Source organism: Leptosomus discolor, chromosome 1 (assembly GCF_034619465.1).
Source record: "Leptosomus discolor isolate bLepDis1 chromosome 1, bLepDis1.hap2, whole genome shotgun sequence".
Taxonomy (NCBI): Eukaryota; Metazoa; Chordata; class Aves; order Leptosomiformes; family Leptosomidae; genus Leptosomus; species Leptosomus discolor.
In genome coordinates this window covers 184,166,515-184,175,045 of record NC_141391.1, presented here as the reverse complement: position 1 = coordinate 184,175,045, position 8,531 = coordinate 184,166,515, and positions in this window count along the sequence as shown.

Here is an 8,531-nt window from a genome sequence, read left to right as displayed (position 1 = left end):
CGTTTTACAGTGATTTCTCATTCCCAGTCTCCCAACATAAAGAAAATACTATGTGGCTTTTAGTCCAGCTGAACCAGCACACACACACAGAGGTATGTCTGTCTTCAGACGGGTGCCTCTGGTGCCAAACAGCCGGAAAACAGAAGAGCACTTCAATAGGGAGAACAGAGTAACAGTGTGTAGGTGTGTCATTGATGCTTTCATTAAATTTTTAACAACCAGCTGAACAAGGGCCACTAGTCTCACTTTACTGTGGCTGCAACTCATGGTTAGATTGTTTTTGCACAATTGTATTGTGAAAAGCTTAAAAGCACGAACTGTGCTGCAGAAGTGACAGGTTGCCCTCTTGATAGCTAAATACAGGCACCAAAAACCTTCCTAGAAAAAAGCTGTAGTCTTTCAAACAATCCACTGACTACAGGGAGGATAAACACATTTCAAGCCTTGCTGCTAGAAGGTACGAAATGGGGTGTAGCATGTAATTAAAGATTACACCATAATATGAAAAATACACAAATGGGCTGAATAAAGGCTAAGTATCACTTTGAGCATAACTAACATGTTGAGCCTTTTGAATGCTTGATTTTGCAATTCTACTCATACACTGTTAAGAAAGAACATTGTTTCCATGACTGTATACAAGGACAATCCAGTAGGCTCAGTATAAGCAATGAATCCTATTTATCCGTTAAACAATACACACACTTTACATTTTCTAAGACAATGAATCCACGATCAGAAGAAATTTCTACATCAGCTATCGTGGCATCTCAATGATTCTGCGATAAGTCAGGGCAGAAAGAGCAAGGAGTTGTGGCAAACTTTGCTCTTCCTGTCAGAGCAGGAGGCTGTGGCTTTCTTCTAACTTTTTTAATTTCTTTTGACTCTGTGAGTCTGTGCAAACCTCATGAAGTTCAACAAGGTCAAGTGCAAGGTGCTGTACGTGGGTCAGGGTAACCCCCGATACCAATACAGGCTGGGCAATGAGTGGATCGAGAGCAGCCCTGCAGAGAAGGACCTGGGGGTACTGGTGGATGAAAAACTGAATATGAGCCAGCGATGTGCGCTTGAAACCCAGAAAGCCCGTTGCATCCTGGGCTGCATCAAAAGAAGCGTGGCCAGCAGCTGGAGGGAGGTGATTCTCCCTCTCTACTCCACTCTGGTGAGACCCCACTTGCAGTGCTGCATCCAGCTCTGGAGTTCTCAGCACAATAAAGTCATAGACCTGCTCGAGGGGGTCCAGAGGAGGACCACGAAGATGATCAGGGGGCTGGGGCACCTCTCCTATGAGGACAGGCTGAGAGAGTTGGGGTTGTTCAACCCAGAGAAGAGAAGGCTCTGGGGAGACCTTCCAGTACTCAGATGGGGCCTACAGGAAAGGTGAGGAGGGACTCTATCAGGGAATGTAGCAATAGGATGAGGGGTAACGGTTTCAAACTGCAAGAGGGGAGATTTAGATTAGATGTTAGGAAGAAATTCTTGCCTGTGAGGGTGGTGAGACACTGGCACAGGTTGCCCAGAGAAGCTGTGGCTGCCCCCTCCCTGGCAGTGTTCACGGCCAGGTTGGATGGGGCTTTGAGCAACCTGGTGTAGTGGAAGGTGTCCCTGCCCATGGCAGGGGGGTTGGAGCTAGGTGATCTTTCAGGTCCCTTCCAACCCAAACCATTCTGTGATTCTATGAATAGTGCCAGCGAGTCATTTCAGGGAAGAAAATCTGCCCACAAGCCGAGGGTTGGCCACTACTGTTTCTTTCTATCCACCTGTTTATACTGGGTGTTCACAACCTCCCTGCATCTTGTGCTACCCTTTAATAGCAACAGCAATGTCACAAGACACATTAGCCTGGAAAACCCATTTCTGGTTTGTGCCCTAGCTGTCAGGGATGATCATTTTCCCCCGATATTGGATTTTATGGCAATTCTGTGCAGTTCCAAAATTTCCTGTCAAAACACACCTTGTTGGTAGGCTGTTGGGTAAGAAGGGAAATCAAGATTCTCATTTTTAGCATTAGGTTGAAGAGGAAAAAGCAACCATGATCCTGTATGACAAGGCAGATGATCCAGGACTGGGTGACAGGAAATAAACATCAGGCTGGGACTGAAATAATTGAAGTGCCAAAGGTTTTCTTTACTGGCAGAAATAATTGAGTGAAGATAAAGGCCTTGTACTCTCTTTCCCTGCCAGCATTTCTTTGTCCCCAAGCTGGGTCAGACTCAAAGCTTGTCAAATAAATTAAACAAATCAAATATAGTTCATAGCATTCCCTTTGCAAAATTAACTTCATAAATAATCTGTGGATATTCTTGGATCATTATGCCAGCTCTATAATTAGGAAGGGAAAGGGATATTTCATGCAAATTTCATCAAATACAATCTTCAGTAAGAAGCACTTTTAGATATAACATGAGCCCAAAAGTTACTTTGAGGTTTTTCCCTTCTAATTCTCAGATTTTATCTGGTTCCAACAAGAATCTCCTGCCCTATGGAGAGGTTCAGCACACCTCTCTCTGTCCTGACTCTCCCACAGACCTAGAGCTGCCATGCTCATCAGAAGAAAACATTTTTACCTTCTTCTGCTGTCATGGTTTAAGCCCAGCCAGCAACAAAGCACCACACAGCACTAGCTTACTCACTCCTACCCCCCCACCACGGTGGGACAGGGAGGAGAAGATATAACAAAAGTCTATGGGGTTGAGATAAAGGACAGGGAGGGCTCACTCACCAATTACAGTCACTGGCAACAGAGAGACTTGACTTGGGGAAACAACATCAATTTAATTTTAACAGCACCACCACCAATTTACCAATCAGACCAGAGTAAGATAATAAGAAAAATAACCACATCTCAAAAACACCTTCCCCCACTTCTCCTTTCTTCCCAGGCTCAGCTCTGCTGCTAATTTTCTCTGCCTCCTCCCTGCAGTGGTACAGGGGAGCAGGGAAAGAGGGCTGTGGTCAGTTCATCACACGTTGTTTCAGCTGCTCCTTCCTCCTCAGGGGAAGGACTCCTCACACTCTTCCCCTGCTCCACCGTGGGGTCCTTCTGACAGCTGACAGTCCTCCTCCAACTGCTCCAACGGGAGTCCTTCCCGCGGGGCCGCAGCTCCCCAGGACCGCCCCAGCGCGGGTCCCTCCTGGGGCTGCCACCCTCCCAGTGACAGGCTGCTCCAGCATGGGCTGCCTCAGAGTCAATGCCCTTGGGTGCAATCATCTACTCTGGTGTGGCGTCCTCCACGGCCTGCAGGTATGTGTCTACTCCACCATTAATGTCTTTGGGCTGCAGGAGGTCAGCCTACCATCTTGCCATGGGCTGCAGGGGAATCTCTGCTCTGGCGCACCTCCTCCACCCCTTCTTTACTGATCTTGGTGTCTGTGTGGTTGTTTCCCTCACATCCCCCTCCTCTCATCTGCTCCCAAACCAAAGAACTTGCCCAGCAGGTGCTTCCCCTTTTAAATATGTTATTGCAGAGGTGCTGATTGGTTTGGTCTTAACCAGAGACAGGTCTGACTGGAGCTAGGGGAGCTTTTAGAAGCTTCTTATAGGAGCCACGCCTGTAGCCCCTCCCTCACTACCAAAACCCGGCCAGACACAAAACCCAACACACCCCCCAGTGAAGAGAATCTCATCTTTACACTTGGGCAACAGTCTTCCTAATTATCTCTGAAAGCCTCATATGCTCCACCTCCTGTGGACAAGGAGATAGCTCCTCCATCGCATTGCAATTCCACGTGGTGATGGTTTCTTACAGAGAAGCGACAGCACATGAGTGAGGGGTAGAGGTACGGTGACCCGACAGAAGCTTTGCATCAGCTTGATGCCTACCGCCGCCCCCCCCCCCCCCCCCCAAGTCCTCACTTTGGGAAAGTTTGGATCATGTTTCTCTTTCAGAGTGCAAGCAGCTTTAGACCTAGGCAAGGAACTTAACCTGGAGAAAGACTCAAATTTGGGCTTGCAGCTACACAAACACTTGAGGTCTGTAAAAGGAATCTAATTTATTTTTTTTTTTTTAAAAAAAAAAACCAAACCCGGTGTTAAATTCAACATGCTTAAGAAAGATAAGTGTGTAGGGTGATGAGAACAAGAGGCATCTCCCATCTAGCATGCAAGTGTACACATGTGCACAGCTTGGGAAACAATCTGGAGGGACAAGCACTCCAGTGAGGTCACAGGGCTGTGGCATTGCTGCAGGACTGGAGAGCTGCTGGAAGTGCCTGCACAGGTGGGTACCAGCTCTGCAGGTAAAACAGACAGTGAAGAAGGGGAAGGGAGATGCCCTCTGTGCAACGCAGCTTAGAGGTGCCGAGTATTTCCATAGGACAGGTGATGAGCTAGGTGCAGGTCTGTGGGTCACAGAGGAGACTGATGAGGGTGGCATCATAGTGGGAGGATGCCACCTTATCTGATCAGGGTGAGAGCAAACACAAAGACTTCTTTAAACAGCTCAAGCCTCTGTTTCACAGGCCCTTGCTCTTTGGGGCACTTTACCCTCCTTTCATCTGTGGAAGGCCAACACAGCAGGACACAAGTGTTAAAAGATTTCTGGAGGTGTCAGGGAAAACTTCTTGATATAAGTACTGGGTGGGCCAAGCAGGGCAATGCTCTCCAGCATCTGCTATTCACTGACAAGTAAGAGCCAGCTGGGGATGTGATAGTTGGTAGCAGCCATGACTGTAGCGACCACACAACATTTGGGCCTAAGATCCCACGAGGAGCGAGAAAGGAGTGCAACACAGCACAGACCCTGAACTCCAGGTGAGCAGACTGCTGCTTGTTCAAGGAATTGGTAGGTAGGATCCCGCGAGGCAGCCCTGAAAGGATCTCAGGACAGCTGGTAAGCCTCTAAGGATAACACCCTGCAAGCAGAGGTGGCGCCCACCTTGATATTCTGGAAGACAGGTGGGTGTAACAGGACCTGGCTCAGCTAAACAGGAGATTCATGGTAGAACTCCAGCACAGAAAGCCAGCATACAGGAGGTGGAAGAAGGGGCAGGCTAAAAACGAAGAGAGTCATTATGGGAAAGAGTATTTACTGGAAATATTAATTCTCTTTTCTCCAGAGAAGAGAACATTTATAAGAAACTAGAAAAAAAATTCGAGGAAGTGACATACCAGTCTATCTTCAGGCAGCATTATCTGAAAAATATTTCCTGAGGGAAATCAAGTTCTCTCATTTATGTCTCAAGTCATAGATGACATATGGAAGCCCCTCTAATAATTTTTGGCCTGAGACACTGGCAAACCCAGAATGCTTTCAATAATAATAAAACAACCCCCAACCCTATCAACACTTGGAGATTAGCTCTTCAAGAAAGATTTTATGGTTAGCAGGGGTGACAGCCAATTTCTGTTGAAAGAGAGACCTTCTGTGATGGTGTCTTTTCAATTTTCCACATGACTTTCAAACTAATCAAACCTGCTTTGCTCCTTCATGAACCTAACAGAGGAGCAAAAGCCTAAGCAGAAGGATAAAACAGCACAGCCATATCTTACCAATAAAGTTAAACACACAAAAAAAATTCCAAATCTTGAACTTATGGGATGACAACTAATTTCTAGGAAGGAACTTGCCTGAGGCATTGGGCTATGCACAAAAGTGGGGTAATTCTCAACACAGGGCGATCCATTATAATCATGGAAGATCATGATGGAGGGGCTTGGTCCTGTCACTTCATCGCCTGGTTTCCCTCCTTTTCCTAAACACCAATTAGTCCAAGTGACCCTGCGGTCTGTAATAAAGCTGGACCTAGCACTGCTCCCACAGGCTGCATAATGCAGCTGTTTTCTTCTGAGATTCACTGGCATATTGGCATCTAATTGTCACTCATGTCTTTGGCAACCTCCCACCAGATGCTCGTGGGTTTGGAAACAGCCACCTCGTTAAGTTTTGAAATTTGTCAGTGTGCACTACTGTACCTGGGGGAATCCTCTACACAGGGAGGTTGAACACATTGAGGCACCTGAAAATGCTGCTTTGGTCTATTGTTCTGATTTAATTTGACCCATTCAAAATGTCCCTCTTGCTCTGACAAATGCATGAGCTATATTCAGCCAGGAACTGGCAATGACAGAGAGCACAGGCAGCCTGAAGGGTGCCAAGTATCAGCCTAGAGGGAATGAGCAGGGAAAGAAGGGAATGGAGAATAGAACAAGCTCTGTGTTATGCATTAGGCAGCTAGGAATGATAAACTTCCTTTATCAAGCTCTAAGGTTTGAGAGTCATAAGACGAAGACCCCTATGTTGTTACCCCAGGTAGCCAATAGGAACAAACAAGACCCTGAGTCAGCTCTGAACATAGCAGCTGATGCCTAATGCCTATAATGTTATTTTGTGTTGGCATTACTGTAGTTGGAGAAAGCAGCCTTATGAAATGACTTGAGACTGCAGCTCTGGCAGTGTGGTGCTGTGGCTTCCTGTTTCTGTCAGCACAACCCAGGTGGGAATAGAGCCGAAGACTCCCTCTGGCTGTTTTATATGCAGCACGTCGGTATCTTGATCAAGCCAAATTTCTTCTTTGCTTCTGAACCAGCAGAGCTGTTCTGATAAAAATCTGATAATGGGAACACTGACCGCAGGAATCTGTCTTCAGTACAGCTGGCTTCACGTAAACCTGGTATGTGACAGGCAAAAGCATGAAAGGACAAAGACAAGGACAAAATGTAATTCCAAGAGAGGAAAGCTAGCTGAAGTTACTAAAACAGACACAGGACTCAAAAAGGGCTAGTGGGGTTTGTTCAGTTCCTAGCTTCTCCAAATCTGATGTTAAAATATTCATTAATGTTTAGATTTTACTGAAGTAGAGAGAAATGTTGAAAACACTGAATATTGAAATAGGGATTGAAATATCGAAAGTCTTAAAAAATACGCTGATTTTGAGTCCTGTGAAATTGAAATTCGAGTCTCTGTATTCCTCACCCCCAGTCACCGAGTTCCTGCATGACACTGGGAACGAGCTGGCACTCAGACTGGTAAAACACGTCCTCTTTGATGACATAATGTGCCAGCTGATGGCCCTGCCTCCATCACAGCTCAGACATGTGTACCATCCCTTACCCCTCTGAGCTGGGCAGCTGAGTCCTTCCCACTCCACTTTAGGGACAATCATTAAGTCAGTTCAGACCACCCACACAAAGGGTTTTACTGCAAAAAGGAAAGCCAATCCTCAGCCTCTCCAGGCATTCAGCCCCACATCTCTAACAGTGGGGAGACTATGCTACACATTGCCTCTTTAAATAGCAACCCCCTGGAGGAAGGACTTACTCTGTGCCACCACAGGCCAGTGATCACTAGCCGCTGGTACCAGTCCCTGTACAAGACCTGCAGGGCACCGGCCTCACCCGGGGCTCTGTGAAAGCCAGGAAGACAATCAGCAAGTAGAGCCCCAGGGACTGCCAGGGCTCTGCATTTCAAACCACACAACACAGTTACACTTTGAATAAAGCAGTCAGACAATTAATCAAGCTGCAAAGCATTTGTTTTATCCAGATACCATTTCTGAAATTTAAGGCAGAAATGGAGTAGAGACTACTCCTCACCTCCTCAAAAAGGCTCCAGCCATGTAAGACCCCACTTCCTGTGGTCTGTACCCATTTTCAGGCAGCATCGAGTCACTTGCAGCAGCATTTTAAGTGTAACTGGGAGTAGGATGCAGGACAAAGGTGCTCTCAAGATGAGAAGATCAAGCCAAAGCTTGACAGTTGCAAACCAGTGCAAGGAGTGAATTTACTTTTCTCTCTTGCTTTAAAGTCTAGGAATGATAAAAAATTAAAAAAAGATTATGTTCTCCTTAAGCTCAATTAATGCTTGCAGTGTTTTGGGTGAGAGATGCCAGCTTTACCAATCAGAAAAGCTTGTCCACAAAATGAAACATGAAGCAGAAGAAAGTCCCAGAGATCTGGCAAATTCTTAAGTATTTATTTCATGTCCTTTCTTTGCTACAGATTGTACCGAAAATATTCCCTAAAATGTTTTACCCCATCTGTTGAAAACACACATACATTTAGTAAGACACAACCCTTTAAAAGCCTTGCTAATTTTCACAGCCACCAGAATCCAATCACAAAATGCAAAGAAATCTGAACACCAAGGACAGAACCGGAGTCCTTAAGGCTCATGTGCTACATGGTGTTACAGGCTTTGGCACACAGCAGTAGCTCATTACTACTCGTTTCAACAATCTGAACTTCAGGCTATTTTAGAAAAAGTTGGCAGCGTTTCCACTTCCTAACAAAGACTCTGGAGTACACTTCTCTGAAGTCAGCAAAGTGTTCCTGATTTTTCCAAAAGTGATAGCAATTCATTATAAACGAAGCTGAAGCACCACTTGTCAAACTGAGTACTCAGCCTAGTGTAGCCAGAGACACCAGATTTCAACTTCAGGAGTCAGATACTGCTCTCCCATCACAATCACAGCTGGGCAAGTCAACCATTTAATCCTTCTCTGCTTTTTGGGGATACTCGTACAGACTGCTGATTATTTAGGGAGGAAGCTGCCTCCGAGTACATGTCCTTGCAACCTGAAGTACAAGCAGT